Below are 26,976 nucleotides of genomic sequence, written 5' to 3' on the forward strand. Positions count from 1 at the left end.
ATATCTGTGTTTAAAAAAAAAAAAAAAATCTTGAAACATGATAACCTGGGTACCAAACCAAAAGAACGCTGGGCTTCAGGGACTGGTGGCGTATCGTCTTGTGATGCTAAGCTAAAACTTAAGTCACAGAACCTACAATTTCACACAGCTATCATCCAGAATGAGTATGAATACCACATGGCAGAATGGAGATACTTTGATACAATTAAAAACAGCACAATCATTTTGTTTAACAAGAAAGCAATTTCTCGGAAATGAACATCCTCACAACCAAAAAGTGCCTTCCAAGTTCAGGATGGCAAGCAATTTCTTTGTGCTTATTCCCATTACCTGTTCTCAGCTTGATATGCTTCTGGATTTAATGGGGACTGAGAAGTTGACGTTGTTTCTATGTCTCCGCTGACCACTCTTAGGTCTGGTTCTCTTTCTCCTCCAGATGTGGTAAGAACTTATACAAACCTTAAACCCACATGTCTCTAATACAATTCAGCCATGCCACTCACACTCTAGCACCTCCCCTTGGGGACCAATGAAGACACAACTGTAGGCCTCCCTAGGTCTCATCTGGCTATCTCCAGAGTGACATCTCTCTAGTCCTTTGGGATTTTCTCTGCTTACTGTGGTTCAGGATATTGTTCACCCTTCAAGTTCTAAAAATGTTGGAAAGGACTCTATCTAGTCCAGCATTTCATTTCACAAAGTGTTTTCTGCTGATAACTGTGTCTGGTCAAAAAGCACCCCTGGAGCCTAGAACTGGCTGGGGTATGCTGGGTTAAACCATGTGGAATAGGTTTCTGTCTTGCAGGATTTGTCAGTGGCTTCCAACTCCTGGCACACATCTAAGGCACCTAAAGGGTGAGCAGGTACTAAAGTATTTTCCAAACTCACTTAAACACAGATCTCTTTTTAAACAAAAATTGTGATTAAGCTAGTGTTTGATTCTCCCAAATTTCCCATAACCTCACCAATGGATAAGTGCACATTTGCCTTCTTTCTTCTAAATGTCTTTTCTTGGCACCCCCTCTCTGATTTCCAAGACCTGCTTAAACCCTGTCATTTTCTTTGCCAACAAGCATTTTCCTTCCCTGCTTATAAAGTATACTTGAAGAGTGGTTCATTCATCAACTCCTAACTTTCCTAATATCTAGATGTTACGTCCAAGTCTACCTTCCTACTTTTACTTCAAACATTAATTTTTTAAAAAAGAATTTAGGGTACTAACCAGGAGTCTGTGTATGAGACTTAGAGGGTTCATAAGCCCCTGAAATCATATGTAAGTCACACCAAAATGTCCTATACGATCATTTTCTGGGGGATAGCCAGGACAACTTTCTCAAAGGGGTTCATCATTCCTCAAAATCACTTTAAAAAAAAAATAACAAAAACGGTATTTTTTAGGGGCTGGGGAGATAGCTCAGTAGATAGAGTGCTTGCCTTGTAAGCACAAGGCCCTGGGTTCAATCCCCAACACCCCAAAAAAAAGGTATATTTTTCTTTTTAAATGTTCTTAACATTGAAGGATAAGAGAATGGAAAGGAACAATGTACAAAATAAAGCATTTGATTTTTATGGTAAAATAATACATACTGACATTATAAATCTGGAAGGCATTCTTCAAAGTAATAGGCCATCTTAGGAAGAAAAAAGAAGGGTGGTAAGGTTAAACAAAAAGACAGAAAGTGGGAAGCCAGGTCCAGTCAATCCGACAGAACGAAAGCAAACAGAACTGCCTCCATTAAAATATTTATCTTACACAAATAAAGTATCCTATACTTGATGCAAAACCAATTTACAGCAGATTTATGACACTTGTCACTCATAAGATAAAATGGCAGCCTGATATTTACCACCAGCAGACCCCTCACACCCATGGCAAATACAGAGACTGCTGATTTCATGTTGTGCTCAAAATCTCCGAGACAACAATTCTTTAACACAGAAGAACAGGTTTCACCCTAAAGTTTCGACAATGGGAGGCATAGCAAGGCAGTCTCTAGTTCCTGCTTTCTTTGACCCTTCCTTTCCTAGAATTAAGTACTCTACCTTTAGTTTTTGTATTAATAATTTGCCTTCCATCCAGAAACACTGTGAGAGAAGAAAATCATTTAATACTAGGTTACAAAATTAAACATTTATTTAAATTGCCTCAGTGAAAGGGCCAAAGAGTTCTTGGCACCTAGTTTATTTTTTTGCTGGGTAAAAAAAAAAATTACATTGTATTTCATATAAAACAATAAGTATGTTTGGGAAATGAATTCAATATAATAACCACCAAAGGTTTTCTATATCTTTAGTTAAATGAAACTTAAGGTGAAGAGTAGAGTTGACAATTATAATGGAAAGTATTTTTCCATTCTCCTTCCTTCTTTAGAAATACCTCTGATATTCCTGAAAACTCAATTTACATTGAACATCACTACCTAAAAATTATGATGTCCACACCTATAATAAACTCATCAGAAACAAGGCAGAGGCTTTGTCTTCACCAACTGTGGCTTGACCAGAGTTTGCAAAATCAAGCTGCTAGGAGGAAAGGAGAGTGGGAAGGCTGGAAGTCACGCCTTGTGGGGGGCAGGGGTGGCCCTCCTTGAGTACAACATTAAAATACCAGAAGGATAAACTGAACTTTTAGTTCTTGCTAATATTTGGAAAAATCACCAAGTAAATACCTTGGATTACAAATGTCTGTTCCAAAATCACACATTTTCCCGGACCCATTATAATCCACCACACACATGCATTAGAAAGGTCTTAAAAGGACATAAAGAAAGGGAGAGCTGTCCTACAAAAATTTGCTCAGGTGTAGCCCATCCTTATCTTACAGCATAGGGGCTGGCAGGAGTCCTATTTGGAAAGAGCTGGAGCCCAGCCAGATTCAACAAAGCCTGAGAGCGTGTGCCAGTACCTGGCTGTTCTGCCCTGGTCCTTCATTGAGGCACTACTGCAGGCCCACAAGCCCACAGAGCTCCAGGGGACATGGAGGACCAGGGCCACCACAGTGTGGCACACCTCTGTTTTTAGGGTTTAGAAAGCAGTTAGAAACAACACAGGCTGAGCCAAAAAGGTAAAGCTGGAGGAAGGCAATGGCAAGGAGGGGTGACCCAGGTGGGAGGGAAGAAGAAAAGACTGCCAGCCCCTCCCCTTAAGGAGGTCCGGGAACCCGGATACGGCCATTTCATACCATCATTCTATTAAGCTGAGAGGAATGAAGGAACATTGGATGGTGTAGAGGAAAATGGGGCAGGAGGGGGTGGGGGACGTAAAGCTAATAGAACGAAACAGACAGTATTACCCTATGTAAATGTATGATTACATGAATGGTGTTAATCTACATTGTGTACAACCATAGAAATGAAAAGTTGTATCCATTTGTGTACAACGAATCAAAATGCAGTCTGTAAAAATTTAAAAAAAAAAAATTAATAAAAAAAAAAAATAGAAGCTGACACTCCAGTAAGTTGCCAGCTTTGTTTTCTTCACTTGGCTTTGAAACCTTGACAGCAAACAGGCTTCCTATATTCACAACTCTCCTGGGAGGTGGAAGGTAGAAAAGAGGGGCTCTCCCTTTTTCTTCTTTGAAGTTTCTCAGACTTCACCAGCTTTCGTCTTCTTATAAACAAACATATAATTTAAAGTGAAAATCTCAAGCTGCCCTTTGACCACCACTTCAAGCTACTATTTTTTAAATTTTTAAAATTTTTAGGGGACGGAAAAAGAGGGGAAAGCAACTTTCTGCCATCTCTCCCTCACTGACTTTTAAGTCTAAGTGAACACAAAACACAAGCCAAAAGATGCCCAAAAGAAATACACAACAGGGGAAAAAAATATTTGCTTTTCCATCCCATGCCAATTATTTAATTTTCCTTAAGCCCAGTTAACCTCCGGACACAACCTCTTCTCACCCTTTCAAGCTCATCTATTTAAAAAACAGACCTAAAATATCTGCACACCCTATTTCACAATCAACATCTTTTGATAAACTGGGAAATAAAAGAACATCTTGTTACTATAATGTGTAATCCTCCCTTCTAAGAAAAACCCTCGCACCAAGTCCAGCCAACATGGTCCATTAAGGACAAGATAGTTTTTTCTTAGAGGCCAATGTCGACTGGGCACAGAGGACTTGAACTTTCAAACGGAACACTCAACAAGACTACTCCCAATATCTAGATGTTCACACTGCCCACTAAATTATACATCCCTCAGCATGCTTCCATTTCTCTGTGGACAGGCTAGAAAAATAACCCTCTCTAAATTCTAATGGTATTGAGATTAAAGACTGAAGAGCAAAGAAGGCACCAAGAATCCTCCTCCCCGTCCCCCATCCTCTCAATTACTACCTACTCCAACCACACGCAGCACCCTCCTGGCAAAGGCTTTTCAGAGACTCTGAAACCACAACAGATGTGCAACCCAGGCCCAGCTGTGGCACACCAGTGCCAGAAACGAAAGTCATGACACTTTCTTTCAGATTAAACACTATCCCTTGGACAGGTGTGAGGAACCCCAGCACAATGATGGGAGGGGCACAGCTCCTCCCTACACAAAACACACACACACACACTTCTACCCATTCCCCAAGACGGCCGGTGTCTACAGAAGCCCCTACTTAAAAAACCACGTGGTGAACTGAAGGCACACACTCCCTTACTACTGATGACTGCAAGCTTCTGAAAGGAAAGAGCTTCTACTGCTCGAATCACACAATGAGGAGAAAGGCAGACAAGACGGGAGGACTCTCCAGTGATGGTGAATGAAGGAGAAACTGAGGAAATGTGACCACAAAGCGTCTCATTGACACTGCTGCAAGAACTGGCCTAGGCCGGGCGCGGTGACACACAGCTGTAATTCCAGTGCCTGGGGAGGTTGAGGCAGGAGGATCGCGAGTTCAAAGCCAGCCTCAGCAACTTAGCAAGGCCCTGAGCAAGTTAGCGAGACTGTCTCTAAATAAAATATAAAAAGAGCCAGGGATGTGGCTCAGAGTTTAAGCACCCCTGGGTTCAATCCCTGTACAAAAAAAAAAAAAAAAAAAGAACTGGCCTAAATGTACTCTTTGTTCTTACATTGCACAAAGAAATTCCAACCATAGCCATTTCTAAAACTCTGTATAAATCAACTTTATGAGGTATAATTTACATAACCAAAAAATGCACCCGCTTTAAGCATGTAGTTAGGCGAATTTGGGGCAATGTACATACAACCAGTACAACTACCACAATAAACACACACAACATTGTCCTTTCTCCTCAGAAAGTTCCCTGGTGCCTTTTTCGCCATCAGCCTCCTCCTACACTCAGTGCCCTGGCAATCGCTGGTCTGCGACCGGTCACCAGTTTTGCCTTTTCTAGAATTTCACAGAAAGGAATCATACAGTATGTATTCTTCTACGTCAGGTTTTTTTCTCTGAGCGTGTTTGAGATTCATTCACGATTCATTCCTTTTTGTTGCTAAGTAGTATTCAGCAATAAAAAGCAACAAAGCCATTTTTCAAACATTGTTTTTAATTTAAAAGAAAAAAGGCAGGCTTAACTTTGTAAGGAGTCTTTTTTGTCTTTCGAGATAACTGGAACCTGTAAGTAACTATAAAGTACAGATCCCAAAACCCAGGCTTCAGAAACACAAAGTTTTGTTTTTTATTCCACTCCCTACATGAAAACTTTTTGAATCAAATAAAAAGAAAAATGATAACCCGCGATTTTTGTTTACTGCCAGCTCAAGATGTTATTTCAAGCTGCTGAAGAACTATGAGGAAACTCCATCTGAGCAAATTTTCATGGGCTGCTTCCTGAATGCCTGACCGAAAAGTGAACTTTAGGATTATAGTTTAATTTGGGTCCTGAGCCTACTGCTTTTTCCTGACTGTTGAGGAGTTTGAATTTCATGCTGATTCCTGAGTTACCCTACTACTCACTAGAAGGACATGATAGGATTTCCCTCGAGATGGGGTTGCCCTGGAAAGAACTGTTTAGAAAAGAAAATAAACCATGTAAATTCTGTTTAACCTAACTGTCGTATCATGCAAGACTACTAGAGTTTCCAAGGGAACAGATATACAAAGTATATGCCTCATGTGGCACTTAGTGTTAGGATGGCTGCCTGTTGACAACAGGCATGGTTATTGTCAATGGAAAGGTACCTCCCCAGCCTGATGTGGGCTACAGGTTCCAAACAGGAGTCCCAGCTACACTGTGGTGGTGACATGAGATAAGCTAATGCTTCCAGCTGCCATGAAATTCTTTCACCCCTATCCTCCACATCCCTAATCAAGTCCCAAATAAGCCTTTATAATAGCCTCAAAAGCTGACTGGCATTTTCTGAAAGGGCCTGGAGTGAGAAGGCTGTGTCCCAACCCTCTGCCTCATACGAGCTTAGCACTCTGAACCCACCAAGTCCTGGGCCTCAGTTTCTTCTTCTGCCAAAGGGGATGCTGAGTTAGAGTAAGTCCAAAGGTCCTCTCCAGTCTGAAAGCTGTCCCAGAATGTTCATTAAAAAAAGCCAAAATTCCAGTATTAAAATGAGAAAAGTCACCATTTTTTAAAACCACAGAATTTGTGAGCAAGGCATTCACAATTCTGATAGAAATATCAGTCTTGAAACTAAAGAACTTTTATCTATCCATTTTTGCTTTCCTTTCCTCAAATTTGATTATTAGCCCTCAAAAATTTTATTTAACTTAAGGCCTGTTAATGAGTTTCAGTCATTACATTTAGCTTTATCCATCTACACACCATTTTGTCTGAATACTAATGTTTCAGGTTTTCTATCATGATGCTGCACAAAACAGGATATCCTTTGATTAATAAATCTCTGATTGCCAGTAGAATAAAGAGGGTGAAGAAGTTCCTTGAAAATAATGCCACCTGCTTTTGCAACAGTTCATTCTGGCAACATGCTTTTGTTTTTATCTATTCACAACCTTGCAAAGGATCACTTTCAGCTTGACTAACATTCAGTGTGAAATACTTTCACACACTTGCTCGGAAAAACTCCATCTTAAAATGGAGAGGAGACAACACTGTATGACCCAAAAGCCCCGTAAGTTTCTCAAAGGCATCTGAAGAAAGCACTGCTTTCCAGATATTAGTCACAGGAACTCATGCTGAGCAGACAGCCAGCCCCGGTTGACTCCTCCAGCTCTTAAAGTTAGTGGCAGTCAAAGCAAAGGTTCCTCTCCTGGGCTGGGCTGTAGGGAGAGGGACTGCAAGTCTGCACTGGAAGCCTAGAAAAGGTGCGTAGTTGGAGCACAACTTCTGCACTTGAAGAGCAAACGCCTGCCTGAGGGATGTGTGATGCTTTCCAAGACGGCCAAGACCAGAGGGCTGAGAGAGTGCACTGGCAGGAGTGTTTGTGCAAGCATAGGGTCCTTCTTAGTACTCAATGTCCCCAGCACTTGGAGAGGAAGTAAACAAGGATCCGGGTTGTGCTTGTGTCTGTGTAGCCCAAGGCAGCCAAGGCCCAGCCCGCAAGACTTCAGCACGGGGGCAGAGGGTACTCCTGTCACAGAGTTCCAAAGTATGGGCTGCGTGTGACCAGGAAAAATTACAAAGGCCAGTTTAAATATGGCCTCTGTTTCTCTCTACCACTTAGTTTTTTTGTTGTTGTTGTTTTTTTAATTTTCAAAAACAATAATTTTCTAAAGTTAAGTAAAGCTGGATCATGGGAAACAGCTACTTGTGGAGGGAGCCACCGGAATAGTATGCAGGCCCTGTAATGCCAGCCATTCTTCTCCTCAAAACAGATTTGGATCAAACCACTCCTTCCCAGGCCAAAAGCAAGTGTGACTATTTTGTTCCAGGTAACACCCTTATGAACATCAATTTGTACATGTTCTGCAAAACCTACAACACTATGCTTACCTAGTCAATGTTAAGTAACTAAGGTACTGCGGTTACTTTTTCCATTGAAAACAGCAAACCCTCCTTCAAGCTTTTCCACGTTCACACTGGAACCGTGTGTTTGTTTCTTTCTTTTTTGCCTAGTTGCAGAAAACAATCCCAGCACAGCTCCTGCATCCTGCTGAGGCTCCCCGAGTGTGAGGGCAAGGCCCAGGCGGGCTGCTTTCCCACCATCACTATTGCAAAAGTACTGGAGGCCCAGCCTACGGTTTTCCTAGCCAGCAGGCACTGCGGCCTGACTCACCACAAAGACGGCCTCACTCTGTCTTGATATTTTAAGTTTCTTCTTTGCCTCTAACCTTTTGGGGGGCACAGGTGGGGGGAAACTGGGGGATATAAAGTAGAAGCTGAACTGAACAAAGAAGGGAGAAACAGGGTCTGTCTACAAACATATATCTCATTTTGTATAACAAATACATTCTTGTAAAGCTGAGTAACAATTTCTGAAACAGCAAAACAGCTCATTAATTAAAATTTAAAAACATAACAGCTCATTAAAGAAATGTACAACCACCTCATTTTCTCTCTTCTTTGTAAATCTTTATTTTTTCATATAATTTAGCTTAAAAAAATTCTACTATACCCAGTCAATGGTCCATGTGCAGAGAAAATCAAAATAAATTTTAATCATTCAACATGATTTAACTACTTATCTCTATCTTTGTTGAAATTTATCAATTTAAAAGTTATAAAAATAAAACATGTTCTTAAATGAGGTCACAAGCAATGCAACTGGTTAGCAGACTATCACAGGATTTCAAGCTTTTAATTTTGTAAAAGAACTTAAAAATTATCTTCATTTTTAGGGGGAAACTTACAGGCAGGTCCCATTTGCCTTATTGTTAATAGTGGACATTAGGAAGGGGCAGCTATACCATGGAAAAGCTAGAGGTGAAGGAAGGAATGAGAGGGGACCCCATCTGTGTGTATCCCAGTCAACGTTACTAGTTTGGAAATCTTGTTCCGAGTCATCTCAAACATAGGAATCCTTAAGTTTTCAATAAAAACGAGTGTCCCGTGACACAGGTGGGCATAAGGAAAGTTCCAGGTTCCAAATCAAATGTACCATCAGATGAGCCAACTAAGTAGAGCATAACCTCAGAGAGAAATTAAGCATTTCATCAAGGGTTTCTGATGACAATGCAAAAGCAGGAGAGTACATTGTACTTTCAACAATGCTTGTCTGTTTTCAGGAACATGGACTGGCCTACAACAGAGGGGAGAAAAAACAAGGCCAATACTGAACCACAGCTCTCGCTTCAAAAGTGAACTGTGCAAACTGTGTGTGTGTAAATGTGGGAGTGGGCATGTGTTTTCACACACAGATATATTCATCTCTGTGATAGTTTGTAGACTGTAAGCAATATCCATAGGAATGCAGAGCTTCCAGAGACTGCCCAACACCCTCTCCCATCCATCCCGGTATCTGATGCTTCTCAATGGGCCCCCTTACTCCCTTGAACAGTCTGGGACCTATTCTGCACTGGAGAGAAGCAGTGGTATTCAACTACATACCAGTCCCCCCCATATTCCCCTCAATCCCAACCCCTTATACTTAGTCTCTGCTACTTTTTGGTATAGATAATTTATTATACCAGGGTCTTCCCCTTCTTCTGATTCCTTCATTGTTCTACCTATAAGAAGTTTCCTCCAATGGGCTGTTCCTTCCCAAGAACCTGATCTATACTGCATCATACGTAAGATTCGGTCACTAGCCAAGTCTGCAGCCATACACACTCAACAAAACACCTTATGTCAGAAGAGGATCCACAAGGCTGGATATATGAACATAAATACATCATAAGGGAAGAACACTCAGAATAAATGGACTGGTTCATGGTTCAGTACCTTAGAAGACCAAATTTCAAATATGAGAATGCTGTCTATTAAATCAACGATCTCTCTATGACGTCCTAAGAGGAAAAGTTTTTCAATAACAGAAAAAAAATGCTGCTTCTGTGAAACTGATCTGTGGTTATTTAAAGGCAGCTGTAAGTTTGGAAGCAAATCTCAGGTCCCCATTTTGCTTCCGCTGCTATGAAACTCGGCCATATCTGTGACCTAACTCTAGCACCCATGAAGACGAGGTCATCCTTTACCCTCGGGCTTCATCACTTGGTACAGCACACTTCTGTAAGCCGCCACTGTGGTATGAGGAGGATCATAAGCAAAAGCTTGAAATGTGTACCTTTAAGGAAGAGTGGTCTTTGCTTTCCCAGAGGTGAGTCCATCCAGGAATGGCAGGCCTGTGACAGTATAACAGCCTATTTGCTAAGGAAGCAGAGAAGAATGAGGTGGAAACAGAACTCAGGCATGTGCCTCATCTCTCTGCCAAGTACCCTAGAAAGATGCATTAGGGCCCAGCCAGAGGACAGGCAGAGGCCTAAGGCAACACTCTTCCCACTCTGTGGAAGCCCTGAACACAGAGCCAATTTTGGACAACACTCTGTCCAACGTATATGTAAAGTGGTTTAGATTTTCATTTGGTTAAAACCTAGGAGGCTATAGACTAATAGAAAAATGATGATAGTGTTTGCTAAGGTGCCCTGAGTAGTATCTAATGGGAGGTAAAAAGCATCTCAGAACTGGAAGGAAGATGGGGCAAACTGAGCAGAGGCTCCCACCTGTCTTGGGTGTAAGAATCCAGCCCCATCCTGCTGAACTGCTGAGGAGGAGAGTGAGGGGGCCCGGCCTCACTACCAACTAGGCTCCAAACTCAACACTGCACAACAGGTTCCCAGAACAAACAACCTGTGAGCCCTGACCAGCTTTGAGATCTGTGAAGCTTGGATTTATACACCTTCAGTCGAATTTAAACTCCAGGTGGGAAAGCTCTGCTCTCTGAGAACTGGTACATTAAGACAGCAAAGAGGACTTCGTTTTTTTTTTTTTTTTTTTTTTTTTTTTTTTTTGGCGGTGCTGGGGATTGAACCCAGAGCTTTGTGTTTGATAGGCAAGAGGACTTCTTAACTTCTCATTTCAAAAGGAGCAAGCTTTAGAACCCCAGGCAAGCCATGCGTCTCAATTTCATCACTATGAAACAGAATAAGACTCCTGCCTTTTACCTCCCATTAAAGTACTTCTGAAGCTATTCAGGGCTCCTTAGGAAAAGCTATCATTATTATTCTATTAGTCTACAACCTCCTAGGTTTTAGCCAAATGAAAATCTAAACCATTCTAAATACATATTGGACTCAGTATCATCCGAAAATGGCTCTGCATCTTTGTAAATGCAAGTTTCCAGATGGCAAGAGAGTAGGTGAAATCATCAAAATACTTCATAAGTGCCACACATTATGATGTGCCTTCCACTCATTAATTCACCCAATATTCTGCATGCTAGTGATGAGCCAAGTTATCTCCTTTACAAAAAGCAGTCTTTCATGGTTACACAAACAAAGAGCAAAGTGAAAGGAAGGTCAACTCCCATTCCCTCTACCCTGCAACCTATCAAGTGGGGTCTGTACTGTATCACTTTTCCTTGAGAGTTGCAAAAGTTCTGCAAGGAATTCTTTCATCACTGTAATACTTTTATCAACAAAACAAAATGAACTCTAACAACATACTGCATTGCCACCAATTTCATTATCAGAGGTGAAAATAACAAATAATGGCAAAGATACATGCTAGGACGCTCAGCTCAGCAAGACACTTGCCTTCTATCTAGACAAGGTAGTGCAGTCTCCCAAGAAATACTATACACTTCTGTTTGCATATCCCTATTATTCATGACACTGCAGACTCATCAAAAAGCAATGCTGGCCAGGTGCAGTGGCACATACCTATAATCCCAGCAGCTCCAGAGGCTAAGGCAGAAGGATCATGAGTTTAAAGCCAGCCTCAGCAACTTAGCAAGGTTCTAAGCAACTAGGGAGATCCCATTTCAAAATAAAAAATTAAAAGGGCTGGGGATGTGGCTCAGTATTTAAGTGCCCCTGGGTTTAACTCCGGTACCAAAAAAAAAAAAAAAAAAAAAAAAAGGAAAGAAAAACTAAGCTGGGTATGCTCCTGTGGTCCTAGCTACTTAGAAGGCTAAGGCAGGAGGGTCACTTGAGGCCACGAGTTCGAGGCCAGGAGTTCAAGGCCAGGAGTTCAAGGCCAGCCTAGGCAGTATAGCAAGGTCCCATCTTTAGAAGAAAAAAAAAAAGCAATGCTCAATTCTGTGTCTATCTTTACTCCATGCATTACCACATGTTAGCTAACTGGAAACAGATGGAGGAATAATCATGGCTGTGGCCCAGGCAGCCAATCCTCATGCCCTGTCCCCACATGGTCATGTCACATGAGTCTTGAACATGTGTATGTTCCCCTGGCTTTAGGCCCAGACCTGGCTCAGGCTACAGAAGCTAACACCAATGCCACAACCCACTGCTAGGGACCAGAACATCCAACCATCTATGTGACTAATGAAACTGTTCACAGCAGTTACAGTCAGATAATTTGCTGTTATTTTTTACTTCATCTTTAAAGTGCATGTAAAGATTAATTCCCAACAACAAATCCAATTTGCCACAAATCTTTCAATAATCACTGTTGAGAATGAAATAGCCTAGTAATATTAAAAGTGACTACAAGTAAAATTTTGATCTCAGAGCCAAAGCAATTCCTTATTTCAAAGACTGCCAAACTTCTCCAGTACCTAAAGAATAATTTAAGATTATTAATCAGACTTTAATAGTGAAAGAAAGTTGTCACCCCCTCTATCTCCCACTAATTCTCAATAAAAGATCCCCAAGTCCATCCAACAGTATTGAATGTATGAGCTGCCCAGCTTTAAGACTGGTAGAACTACCCTAGGTACTTGTATGATTGCACAAATGGTATGACCCTACATCATGTACAACCAGAGAAATGAAAAGCTGTGCTCCACTCATGTACAATGAATCAAAATGCATTCTGTTGTCATATACAACTAATTAGAACAAATAAAAATAAATTTTTAAAAAAGTTGCGAGAAAAAAAAAAAAAAAAGACTGGTAGAACTGCAAACTTCCCTTGTAGCAAACTGCTGCCAATTAAAGCCATTGATCCAGCTTACTGTGCCCACTCCTCTGGCACAGAGTAATTCTTGGAAACATTACACACAGCATAATTCTTTCCCAAAGTACCAATCCTGAAAGTTACAACCACTTTAGAAAACTCAGGCCCCATCACTCTGGATCAGGAGGCTGCCAGATCTAGAGGTTTAGAAGGCAGCATTTTAGCACCCAAAGAAGTCCCCCTCATGTCCGCTTCCACGGAATGCCTCCTCACTGGGCACTGGATGGAAGTAGTGTCTGAAGCGAAGAGCACATCAGGAAGGTGCAGGCGAGTCACAGAGCTTCGAGAGACAGCCAGCCAATCTTCCCGAGAGTGATGGTGACCACCAGGTCAGTTCTGAATCACAAGGGGCTTCACCGTGTGGCTCCAAGCAAGCTTCTTTATATTGCTGAACCTTAATTTCTTCACGCAAAACATAAAAGGGCAAACTGGATGGCACCCAAGGCATCGAGCTCTGGAGTTCAGGGGCTCCATCACGTTTCAGCTTCTCAGATTAATGCTACCTGAGGAAACCTCCCAGGAAACAGGGCCCAGGTGAGATGGGGAAGGTCACAAGAAGGGTTCTGGGCCCCCACTATCAGAAGAGCAGGTCAAGCACACCTAACCCTGCTCTGCACAGCCAGCTGAGGGGGGAACTGGCCAACCACACTCCTTTTTCTGGGTCAGAATATGAACATATACATATACATATGAAGCAAGAGAAAGCAAAATATTACAAGTCTGTCCTGAAAATTGTCCCTCAAATAAGAAATGACCCCACGGTGAACACCCTCTAGGGGGTGACTCACCACCTCCATGACAAACACCAAACTGAAGGGATGGAGATGAGTAAGACAGATGCATTATCTGACAAATGCTTCGTTTATTTTCTTTTAGGACTTTTAGGATGTCTCCAATTTACATGCAGAGGTATACAAATTTTTATTTTAAAAAGTCCAACCATTTTTCAAAATTGTTATTGGCCTGTGACTAAGAAAAATTAAGATTATCAGACTTCAATGGTGACATAATGTTGTGTGGGTGGGTCTAATTCTTACCACCGATATGAAGATTCCCAGGTGACTTCCCAAATAAAACTGGTCTTCCATGTGAGCACAGGGTCAGCTGTCTCAGCACATGCTTTGCCTTTACTTCCACCCACAAGCCCACCAAGTCTGTTTCCCCCATGTGGAAAACAAGATGATTAAGATGATCCCTAAATTTAACCTAAAAAGTGACCAGTAGGCACTGGTTTAAGTGCAGGTAAACCAATGACCTATGCCAACCCAACAAAGAAAGAGGGTTGATTTCTTCTTTTCCCTGTGAAGGTTAGAGTCCAGGGGGGTGGGGGAAGTGGGAAGCAGAACTGTTCTATCTGATGGTTGAAAGTCTTGTTTATATAATATTCCAAAAATAGCCCACATTGTTTTTAGCGCTTTTTCTTGGAGAGTGTGCAGCCTATGTTTTAAAATATTGAGAAAGCTTTATCTCTACCATTAATCTCAGAAAAAATAGAGACACTTTTTATTTTTCATGCAGATGAGAAATACCAGACAACCAAGTTCTTTTAAGAAAGTCTTGGCAGCAAGCCGCAGCTCATTTTTCATGAAAGGGTGATAATGGGGGGAAGATGGCACAGGCAGTTTCCCACTTCTTTCCTCTCATTCCTTCACCCATCAAACAGAGGACTTCGGGAGATTCGGTTTATGGACAGAAAAGCCTCTCCCACCTTGGCAAAGAAGAAATGATTCATAATCCTGAACTCCTGGGAAGATGCTACCAAAACATGGACATTATTTCTATTATTCCAGAGCCACAAATAACTCTGCTTCCTCTTCTCCCTTCCAGTATAGAAAGAACTGCAATGGTTCACTTTCCTCCCAAAGTGTCTCCATGGTTCCATGATGAGACTAAAAGCAAATTCTGTTTGCATTTTAATTATAAAGTGTGCTCATTAGTGACAGTATTTTACTGGGAGTACATATGTGTTGCTCCATAATGTTCTCTGCAGAAATTACATGAGGGCTTAATTCTCCTAAGCCCAGCCATTGACCCTAATATTTCATCACCATCACACAACTACAACCCTCCAGCCTCTGCCAAGCAATTTTTCCTGGGCCATCTTCAGTGCTCCTAGACCCCCATTTGCCCATCAAGTAATTCTCTTGTCCTCCACTACTTGGCCTCCTCCTCCTGCCCCCATCATTCAACATCTGTTCACTGTGGCAACCTTGAACCACCACCCACAATGTCCGGAGTGTGAAGCAGACTAAAGGAAAGAATAACCCACCCACTTCCTAGAACCATGTGGTTATTCACCAGATGATGGGTTACTGTCAGGCCACTTCTACTTCCACTGAAAAGAGGAACCAAGAGAAAGAAATGCTGATCACAGGGAAGTTCAGATGCCGTTTGGAGTAAAAGCATCTGGGTCTCATTTCTGAATCTGGAAAAGACCACTCAGGTCACCCATCCTGGAATATCACATTTACACCTGGGGAAAATGGGCAGTTTGGAGAGTCCCATTCCTAAGAATAATCACGCTACACCAGAGTGCGCATCTGAAGCCACTTGTGTTCCATGTAAGTAGGCTACACCGGCATGCTCAAGTCTGTTCTTCCAGTGGGTTCTGAAACAGGGATGGGTCATAGAATACATCTTGTCTTCATTTGAACAGAAATGTGAACTTCCCAAATGAGAAATATGAGGTCTCAGGCAGAACTATAAAATCAAAATCCCTAAGGCTTGGATAGATTATTGACTTTGGAGTTTATTTAGTCAAAGTAGAGACACATTAATGCCAGTATTCCATCTCTATCATTTACCAACTAACTGTATGGCCTCAGCCTAGTCACTTAACCATTCAGTCTCCTCTTGTGTAAAGAAGAGCTATTAAGCTCTTAACATCTGGCACACTGCTAATAAACGTTCAGTGAACAGTGCATCTTAGTTATAGCCATGAAAATGATGGATAAGCCAAAGGCTGACTGCGTACGTCACTTACATTCACACCAGCTCAGATGGAAATGTCGTGGTTTTGGTCCTTTGTTGTTGTTTTTTGAGTGGGTCAGGATAAAAGCTTTATAACTTCAACTATAATTCTCTGCAGTTCAGTAGCATGTATAGTTGGATAACAGGGACCTTCTTCTCAAAACCAAAGGCCTAGAGGGAATTCTTAAAGAGGGATGGAGCAGATACTGGCCCTCATTACTGTCTTCGGATCAGGGCCACAGGAGTCAAGGATTCAGGGTCCCTCTGGGCGGGGAGTCAAGCCTTCTAGACTGTTGCCAGGCCAGCTTTTTCCTAGGAGCCTGATTGGTTTTGAAGATTACTCCTCAGTAAATGAACCCTTGATGCCAGATCCTTTCAAGATACAGCCCTCTTTCTGTCCCCAAAACAGGAAAGCAGAGGTGCATGCTTTTGGACCAACAAAACTACTGCCATGAGTCTGTATATTTCCTGTGTGAGCAGTGGCAGCTTTGGAAAGTGCCCAAGTTCTCATCAGCTATATCTGACCAACTTCCAGTCTTCTGAAGTCTCTAGTGCTCTCCTGAAGTCCTCCTGTGAATGCTGCCTGCAGCGTTAATGGCACAACACGTAGGACTCTCCTCAGACTCACCCCAGTGCAGCTGTCACTTCTGCAGGGACCTTCCAATGGAGATCCAACACCTCTACCTGCCTCCTTGACCCATCCCAAGGATCTTGATGAGGCAGAGAGTGGTTTGCCTGTCTTTCCCATTAGTCTGAAAAGAAAACGTAGATGGTCGTCCTTTGGAAGCTCAGCACTCAAGCCATATTGTCTCAGATACAGCTTCCTGGAGGAGAAGGTATGCTGAGAACAGAAGAATAATTTGTAATCCAAACTAGTCTTGGCAGGTTTTCTTTTCTTTTTTTTTTTAAATGTGTCAGATATAAGAGTGTTTATGAATCTCAGACAGTGTTCTGAGGCAGCTGCTAAGAAGGTCCTGAAATGAACTTCTGGTACTCGCCAGCCCACTGTTCCTTGCACTATTTATATGCCTAAAGCCAACAGCTACGTCTGATATGGTTGATCATGAGGCCTTGCTTAATGGACTACAGAATCCAATGACACTGGCAAGCAGCAATAACTCCTTTGGATCTATCCCCACCTTCACCTTGTAGTGGGGGAGGCCAGGCACCTTTTAGGATCCTGAGTCAAGATGGAAGTCACCACCTTGCCTCGGACATCATCACAAGAGCCACATCACTCTCCCCTTCACTCCCTGCCCCTCACACGCTGATTACACCCAGCACATTTTAACCTTATCTTCCTCACATATGTCCCACATCCGTGTAGGGATGAGTCAGGGCAACCACTCCCCTGATGCTTGTCTGGAAAGTAAGAACATTCCCAAAAGACCAAAAACAAAGGAGGAAAGATCACAAAACCACCAGAATCCAATCGAAGCGCCACTCTTAGAATATAATATCTGCTTAAGGATGAACACTTGGTTTCCTGTGTACACCTGAGAGGACCCTTCGTTATTGCAATTGTCATCCTGGAAGGAGACTGGTGCCGTTGCCTAGTACAGAAAGGCACAGGCAACCAGGATCTATGGGAAGTCCAGAGTACTCAAAGGGACAGGGCTTAGTTACATTTCAACAGACCCTAGCAAAGATGTCTGTTGATGCTTCCCTATTCTTGCCAGGCTTCTGAAGCAAACAAACATGTCAACAGGAAAGGTCCACCGACTTAGCAAATGACTTTAAAAGAGTGGCTCCAAAACCTCAACTTGCAGCAGAATCACCTGTAGGGCTTGTTGATGCACAGATTACTGGGTCCAGAGTTTCTGAATGAACATGCCAGGGTGGGCCTGAGAGTCTGCATTCCTAACATGCTCCTGTGTGCTATTAATGGTGCTGTTCTGGGGACAACATTTGGAGAGTCATTAGCTAAATGCATCAGAATATGTGAAGCCCTCTGGTATATCCGAGCAGGTTGCATAAGTTGCACAAAAGAAAGGAGGATACGTTTTTGCATCTCTGTTTCTAAGTCTTATGCAACCATTTGAAACAGTACATCTCTTCTTACACATTACTGAAAACTTCAAAATAAGTTAACAAGGGTTCAACAGTCTAGAAAAACAAGTGGGAGTTGGAACCTTTAAATAAACCACATACAATTATACAAAAGAAAGGAGAGGAGGAGATCCTAGTTAAATATAGTTTGTTAAGAAATGATGCCCTTGTCTTAGAAGCCAAGTGTACTCTTACATCCCGGCTTCATACAGAGCTTTCAGGGGCAAACCCTACCTTGTAATCTTCCCAAGAAGGCGAGGACTGAAATGGTCCAAAGTCAATACTAAACTAGTTGATAACTTCCACAGCCAAAATCTAATTTCTCTAAAACAATGGTTCTCAGCCCTGACTATACATTCTAACTACCTGGGAAGCTTGAGGAAGTGTAGATGGCGGGGCCCCACACAGAGTCTGACTCAGTTGCTTTAGGATGGGACCTAGACACTGGTATTTCTTTTCAAGTTGTCCAGGTGATTCTAAAATGCAGACCGATGTTAGAAAATGATCACAGAAAGATGACAGGTAGATGGGGAAGGGAGAAGGAAGTCAGTGCTCTTTAAACAATGTCCAGTAAATATAAAGGGGAAAACAGAGGAATGGGAGAACAGCTAAGACAACCAGGGCAAGTGAAACTGAGGCTCTTAGACTCAGACAGATCAACCCAACACTGGCTGTCTCAGGTTCAAAAAGCATTCACACCCTCGTTTGTCAAAGTCTGGTAATAGTCCAAAGAACACAAAAGGAAACCCTTATTAATAAGGGGTACTTTTTTTGCTCCCACCCCCAGAAGAGTCAGTAACTAGAAACAGAGGGCAAAGAGCTATAACTTTTGCCCAAATCATCTAAAATCAACTTCGGGGCTGGGGATGTGGCTCAGTAGTAGAACACTTGCCTAGAGAGCACAAGGCCCTGGGGTCAATTCCCAGGATCACAAAAAAATTAAAAATTATTAAAAAAAAAAAAAAATTGGACTCCTTAAAAGTTCAACTTTGAAATTATATGCCAGAAAAATAAAATTTCTCCCTTGGCAATATTCACCTTTTTAAAGGGGGGAGGGGAAAGATTAAAGAAATCTCAGAGCACGAAGTAGTTGAAATTATCTCCCAGTGACTACACTGACCAATGGGTTTTCAAAGGTGTAAAGTCATGTGATGTGGACCCTAAAGCCAAGATAGTTTCTTCTTTGTCTTCTTGACCAACACAAATGCATGAGGGAACAAGCTAGAAAAAAAATAAAAATTTTTTGAAAGCTTTATAGTCCTACTTAAAGCAAAACGATGAGCATAAACCAAGTAGAAGAATAAGGTATTCGTGGAAATCAACAGAAAGAGCATGGACTCTAAGGGCAGGTAACAATTATGTCAGGTGAGAATTATTTCTGCTCATATCAACAGGGAAACATGAAGAGCCCAAAGATAAAATTCCAGATGTATTTTCACAGGATGAAAAGTTAAAACAAATTCGTTAAAAATTTTTCAAATTTGATTAGAAAACTTAGATGTTGATAAAATGCATCTTAAAAATGAGAACTGGGCTGGGGTTATAGCTCAGTGGTAGTGCACTAGCCTAACATGTGAGGCACTGGGTTTGAAACTCAGCACCACATAATAAGTAAATAAAATAAAGGTATTGTGTCCATCTACAACTGAAAATACCTACTTGGTAATTATTTTAAATCTCAATTTAGAAGACCCGCAGTTTTCTCTAATACCATGAGAGTCCTTTCCTAATTTAACACGTTTGCTACCTCACTTATTCAGTACTGGCTGCCTACAAGCTAATTCAAACCATTCTCATTTGTGAGACTACTGGAATAAACCTCTCCCCTCCTGCCAAAGAACACCTAACTAAACAGTGTTTACAGTCAAGTGCCAAATTTCACCTTAGCAACTGACTGTGGACTTAGTGGGATAAAGCCTAAAATACGGCCACAAGCACCTGGGCCTTCAGTTAGAAATAAGTCCCTTTCTTGGAAAGGGAAGAGACTAACTAGGACTGATTTAGATAATTCAGTTCAGCAGAGGACATGCACCTATTCAAACAGGAGGCTGTAAACTTATCTTTATTGGACACGGGTGGAGATAGAAGGCCTGATCTAGGACACTAATTTCAAGAAACAGTATATGGGCTCACCTAGGAAGTTATCTGTCAGGAGCTTAAGAGCCCAAGTGTGCTGAAGCCAGTGCACATACTAGCATCAGCACCGCGAGAGCTTTAAAATAACCAGGCCCACAACACACAACAGTCATAAGTCAAGTCCAGGCCCTCCTCTCAGGGTTACATAAATGAGGCACCAGATCTAAATGATTGTTATTCTTCAGAAGAAGAAACTGAGAAGAAAGCTTGAACTCAGAGCTTGAGTTTTTATTTTAAAAAATTACCTTGTTTACAAATTAGTCTGTGGACCACCATTTATTAACGTACTAGGTACAGTTATAAAGGTAAATTAATGCTGTTAATGGAACTGTACTGAAAAACTAGAAAACAGGGGCTGGGGTTGTGGTTCAGGGATTGAGCACTTGCCTAGCATGTGTGAGGCATGAGGTTCAATTCTCAGCACCACATAAAAATAAAGTTTAAAAAAATAATTCTTTTTAAAAAATAAACTAGTAAATGGAATTATGTCCCTTCTCATTCTGCCAAACAAATGGTCTACAAACTGGAAAAAAGAAAAAAAGAAAAATGATACCCAAAATTTAGACTTACAAATCTGAAGGGTAAGGTTAATAAGTCCTTGATTTGAACATAAATGTTGGCTGGAAGTCCCAAAACAGCTATGTGTAAGGTAAAAACTCTGGAAGACCCAAAGCAACACTGAATTTAAGTTAGACAAAATATTTCTTTTTCCTTTCTTTTTCCTTTTTTTTAAAAGAAATTTACTAATATGAAAAGCTTAAATGTAGAGATCTAGGGAAAATGTTTTACTTTATAAAACCATTATAGTATCAGAATAAAATTCAACTACCTTGATTTTTAAAAATATTAAGTAAAATAAAAAGACCCAAAAAGAGAGGAAAGGAAGCTGTAAACATCACTAGCCAAAGCCTACTATGAAATACGGGGCCAACACAATCATTCAAATAATTTACAAGGATAGAAATACATCTCTGCACATCAATTATTAGGACACTTCAGGAAAAAAGTAGTTCTGAGATCCGAAGTATCTGAATTGATGCCTTAACTATCCACTTGATCTTTTTAATGTAGTACCAGTTTCCAAGGAGATCTCTAATAAACTCAAACTGGATGTCGTTTTAGGACCTCCTTGAAGTTTGGTGTCTGCCCAGAGTCATGCCCTGTTAAAAGGCCACCTGGGCACTGTCACCGGCTATCACGACTGCCCCTAGCAAGCCACCCTTCCCGCACACCGGCTGTGCTGTTATCGGGCAGTGCAGTCCTGCGGGCTCATGGTTATCACCCGGCTTCAGTCTCTCCTCTGGACACTATCCAGACACTACTTACCCAGCTTTATCACGAAACTGAGGGTTCTGAAATTTTTTCTTCCAAGATGCAGAGAATAACAGGAGATAATTAGTACTGGGCTAGCCACATTTTATCCTAGGGCACATGGCTAATGCATTCCTGTGGCCAATTAAAACCACCATTTTGGGTCCTACTCACACATATTTTTACCTGGAAGACAAAAGCAGTAGGCTCTTCAGTAGAGATAAACACTTTAACCTGGCCGGCAACTTGCATTATGCAACATTTTCTGTTTCTGTCTTGGCAGCCTGCCTTTAAACCCACTAATAACTGCAATGCAAAGAGTCAACCACCACACAAAATATTTTAATACCTTTAATTATGAGATCTGATTTGGCAGCCAGGCTTCTGCCAGAAACTTGTGAATGTGTTGTTTTATTTTTCCCTGAAACTTGCTTTTTCTTGGTGCTGCTATCTCCAAGCATCTACCTGTAGAAGCACAGATGTTCTGTTGTCCCAAGGCAGGAAAATCTCAGAGATAAGGGCCCAACCCAAAGGATTTCTACACACTGTGCATCACTCTATTATTTCTAAGTAGTACACTTTGTATCTGACCCATAGTAAATCATGAAGCAAGGCAGTGACCAAACAGAAATGAGAATCCTCAATCCAACAGGTTTCAGAGAGAATTCTCAAGCCACGCGGACTTCCTACTGAAGGTCCACCCAGGTAAGGTCTTATTCCTGAAAGTTAGTAGCACCACCCACCTCCACATCCCCAACAGAGAGAAAGGTGCCAGTTACCCTGAGCCAGCCACAACTCTGAGAAGCATTCAAGACATACTCTGCAGGATTAATGGGAAGATTAGTGGTAATTCATGTAAAGAATGTGGCTCACAATAGAAACTTTTTAAATGGCAGCTGTTTAACTTTTTATTGCTGAACCCCACCCACCCAAAGCACCACCCACACTCCAGGAGACAGGAGAGAACAGAAAATGCAAGCGCTCTGGAGTCAGAGGCCTGGGTTCCAAGCCCAGCAAGTTACCTTCACCTCTTTAAACCATTTCCTTATCCTGGAGCTCATATTCAAATGTCTATCTTGTAGGATCGATATTAGTCATAAAAAGAAAAAAACACTAGCTGAGCATTTGGCACATAAAAAGTGCTCAATAAATCATGTTATTGTTGTCAATATTACTATAACTACTAATAACTAGGCCTGGGAAGTCTACAGTAGACTCCTCTTTTTACTGTATAAACCAAACTGTGTTTCCAATATAATTTTGGCTCCCCTCCTCCAAAATACCATTTTGAAATATAAGAATAAAAACAGATACAATTCTGATTCTTAATTATGCCTGAACTTACCGAGCCAACTACCTATTAGGTATCTAGAAAATACCTGTTTCTACTTCTAGGAGGACCATTAGTCTCTGTTCTATGCTTCATTGGAGCAGCTAGATTTTTTTGGACATAAATGTAGAAAGCCAGAGGGGTCATGAGCCTGAAGTCTCAGATGTGTGGAATTTTAAAAGGCTTGAAACCAAACACAGGACAGGCTGAGGAGATGCTGGAGAGATTCTGGACTAGTCCTACTACCCCCATCATGCGCAATGAATCAGACGTGCCTCATCTTGCCCTCCTGACAGGCATTGAGAAGGGAGGAGGACTCCTCAACACTAACTTCCACTGAGCCCTTTCGGTTCTTCTCTCCACACATACCGACTCCTAAAGTCCTCCGCCAGACCTCAACACACTTGACAAGCACAGCTATACCACCAGCTTCAGGAAACAGGCCAAGAAAAAGAAATTCAAGGGAAGGGGGCAGACATCCCTCATTCAAAACGGGAGACAGGGACTAGTTCTGGTACTTCTAACTGGAAAATCATGGGCAAGACTTTCCTCCCTTCTGTCCCTCATAGCAGGAGAAAATGAAATGACCAGAAAGTAGCCTCTGAATGACTATTAACATTTGAATCTAAATAAAACCTTTTTATTCTTCTATCTGAACCCTGAGGTCCTCTCTTCCACCCCTAAGCTCCAAAGTTAGTTTCCTAGGGCGGCCTGTAACAAATGCCACAAATTTAAGAAGTATGGAAATTTATTCCCTCGTGGTTCTGCAGGCTAGCAGACTAAAATCAAGGTGCTGGCAGAGCCTTGCTCCCTCTGCAGGCTCCAGAGGAGGATCTTTTCCTGCTACTTCTTAGCTTCTGGTTGCTTCCAGCTCCTCCTGACTTGTAACTGTGTTGATTCCATCTTACCTTCCCCTCTACACAAGGGTCTACCCTAATCCAACATGTTCTATCTTAATGCAACTAATTACTTCCAGAAAGATCTATTTCCAAATAAGGTCACATTCTGTCAGAGATTGCAGGCAGGCGTGATTTTGGGAGGGGGACAAGATTCAAGCCATCACAACTGCCAAATCAAAAAAAACTACCAACACCAAACAGGTCAACGTGGAGGGAGATGAAGAATTATATAGCACTCTGGAATTATTAAAAAGTTCAGAGTCATAGTCTCTGGTAGATCCGTGACTATGGAATCTGAATTGGAAATAATGACATTCTTGCCTTTCAAATATGGGAAACTATGAAACTTTAGAAAGTACCCTAAGTCCCACTATCAAAGCAGCACTGAAAAAAGATCATTTCACTCGTCTGGACATTCAGTATACTCTGTAAAAGTGTAGTATTAGGTATAGATGAACATTCACATCAATTATCAGGGACAGAGTAGCAAAAAGATGCAACGCTGGGGAGGGCACTCTCAGTTAAAAGCATTCTCACTGAATTATTTGGGGACCGGAAATGGGCCACCAGCTTAGCCGACCAAGCTTCCTGTGAAAGAGTTACCTTAGATTTTTAATCTCCACCCCCAACCAACTTATCCTTTTCTAATGATGTCAACCTGCCTACATGGAAATATCAGCATCTTTTTTTAAAATCAAGGTATTATTTTAGCTTTACAGAAAAAAAAAAAAAAAAAAAATACTTGAGATCAGCTTGTGCACTCCCTCTGCTGGCTCTGAATTTAAAATAAATCCTCCATAGCTTTGGGAGCTAAATTATTAACTTCACTAGACATCTAAAACACAAGGAAAAATATGATGTGGACTCTCCCCCTATGCATGCATAAAGGTCTTCTGATAAATAAGAAATCTTAAAACTGACAAACATACTTGAGTTTATTAAATAGGGCCACTCCTTAGAGAAGTTAATGCATATCATTTGGGGAAGAAGTCACTTCCTGCCCCCTACAAATGTTCCACATGCTTTCCTCGCTCTGCATTCACCTCTGCACTGCAGGACTAAGGTATATCTGAACACCCAGGCACCATGAGCCTCAGAAGATAACCTGACTTATTCACCACAGGCAATGACCCAGGAGAAGCAGAACTGCTAGAAAGACTAAGCCCATCAGAGAAGTTAGTCCATTTCATTGTGCAACATTATCCCATAATAGTAACTGAGGCACTGCACAGAAAAAGGCTCAAGATTAAAACCTCAAAACAGCTGGTGAAAAGTGGAGCACAGGTACCCTAGAAAAGCCCAGCTTGAAACATACTCCAATCATACATTTGGGTTGTACCAGGAAAGAGGAATACATCACAGTCCTCTACAGGTGCCTGCTATTCTGGTTCTTTTTCTTACAGGGGAAATAGAGATACTAGGAAGTAAAAGTTGCTTGGTTAAGCACAAAGTACTTAAAGATATTAAGAATATCTGGGCAGTGAGGCCATCAGAACTGGGGTCTTTTATCATGATCACTAGGTCAACCACTTATGAAGAAAACTAACTCAGAAAGGCTACAGCCTGGCCCTCAGACTGTTCATTGCAAAGACTTCCTCCTCTTTCTTCATAGGTGACTTCTTATTTCCCCAATCCATGGATATAAAACTTACAACATCTGGAATTTATACCCCAGAACAGAGAATACCACGAATGACAGTTTTACCTAACAGCTCTACTCCTCTAAGAAGAGGTTAGTAAATTTCAGGCTGATGAGTCTACAGTGACTCTCCAGACAGTGCGGATTGAGGCTTGATGAAAAAGGGTAGTCACGCAGAAGACAAACTTGATTTCACCTTCCTTCTAAAAGATCATCCACAAATCAGGTTTCCCTTTATTTTGTGGTGGGTAGTAGCAAGTACTTGTGAACTTTTCAGGGACCTCTATACTAGGAAACAAGACCCTGCAAGAAACTCCACAGGAAACAGAGCGTCACTTCACATTTACCCCACATCCCAACAAGAGCGACACAAGGAGGTCCACACAAGAAGGTGTAACAATTTCATAGCTACAAGTATCCAAGACTCCACATGTGACATAAGCTCATCCTGAGTCACAGCTTCCCCTTTCAGGGTCAAGAGTCCCAGAGCAAGGCCATCCTCATGGCCTGAGGACATAAAAATGCAAAAAAGAGCAGCATTGCAAATGCTTACTTTTCTGATAGACAAGGCTCTCACCCTGTTCTTGGAAATATTTAAGAGTGAAGAGAATGACAAAAGAAACAGGCAGGAGTCGTGGGATGGGAGGGTATGGTGGGCTGAGAGAAGGCTTCTTCAGGAAGGTGATCTGAGAGCACTGATGGACAATGCAAAAGCAAACAGCCACTCCAGTGCAAGTGGGCCTAGAGCAGGAGAGAGCAAATGAAAAGCGAGCCTGCAGAACCAGAGGTGAAGGCACTGACATGAACAGCTGTGAAACCACAACAGTTAGCAGCAGGTACTACAGCACGTGGTGACCTGGGCTCCTGTGGACCCTGCTACCTGTGAGACCCTGAGCCAGTCACTCACATGCTCCTGGCCTGTTGCCTCACCTATTAAATGAAGCAGGTAGATGATCTTTAAGACCTCCTTTAGTTCTGAATATAAGCAATGCACATGAATCAGCTGTAAAAGATCACACATCCATCCCAGAGACAGGTTAGTCCTGTACCAGGCTCCCAGCATCGGGGATCCCACTTCAGTCCAGGGCCACAGATGTGCACTAATCCAGGTGGATGGAGGAAAACCTGAGCTTCTCCCAAGCAGACCCAAACTACACAACTACAGAACTCACTCACAGTGGTTTTGCATTTCCACAGCAAGCTCAAAAATGGTCTGCAGAAAGCTAAAGGCCAGCTCCCAGCCTTGCCCAACACCAACTTTGCCATCTGCCTGTAACTCCTCTGCAACGTTGAGGCACTGAGGAAAGCAGAAGTACAGATGTGAAAAGGCAAAGAGAATGGGAAACAATGACAAGCATGCAAAGCACAGCCTTGTACATTCATTTTCTCCCCCCGCCCCACTATGTCGTCAGCTCCTGCGAACTGGAACCTTCTCTGCCTTGTGCTACCATCATATCCCCCGAAGCCTGGCAGAATGTCCCCCATGCAGGCCTTTGAAAAATACTTGAATGAAACAGGATGCGATGCAAATGGGTTAAAAGGGTTTTTCTCTTTGCCATCCTTTATTTGCTGACCAGACACCAGCAAAACACCCACTGATACTAACCACCTTCGCACGAATGCTCCCCAGCCTCTTCTATAGCAGCAAGAAGGCGAAGTGGCTCTTCAGGGCCCCTTGATTTGTGATGCAGGAAAAGGAGAGAAAAG

General features: G+C 42.0%; 1 protein-coding gene and 1 long non-coding RNA gene across 4 annotated transcripts in view; one reads left to right on the forward strand and one right to left on the reverse strand.

Annotated features, from left to right (window-relative positions):
* The window catches only part of LOC306665075, a 238,796-nt gene that overhangs the window by 168,780 nt on the left and 43,040 nt on the right, over positions 1-26,976 (forward strand). The gene's annotated exons all lie outside the window — the stretch shown is intronic.
* Positions 1-26,976, reverse strand: part of FOXO3 (forkhead box O3) — a 118,538-nt gene that overhangs the window by 84,621 nt on the left and 6,941 nt on the right. The window lies entirely within an intron of this gene.

Source organism: Sciurus vulgaris (assembly GCF_902686455.1).
Source record: "Sciurus vulgaris genome assembly, chromosome: 7".
Classification (NCBI taxonomy): Eukaryota; Metazoa; Chordata; class Mammalia; order Rodentia; family Sciuridae; genus Sciurus; species Sciurus vulgaris.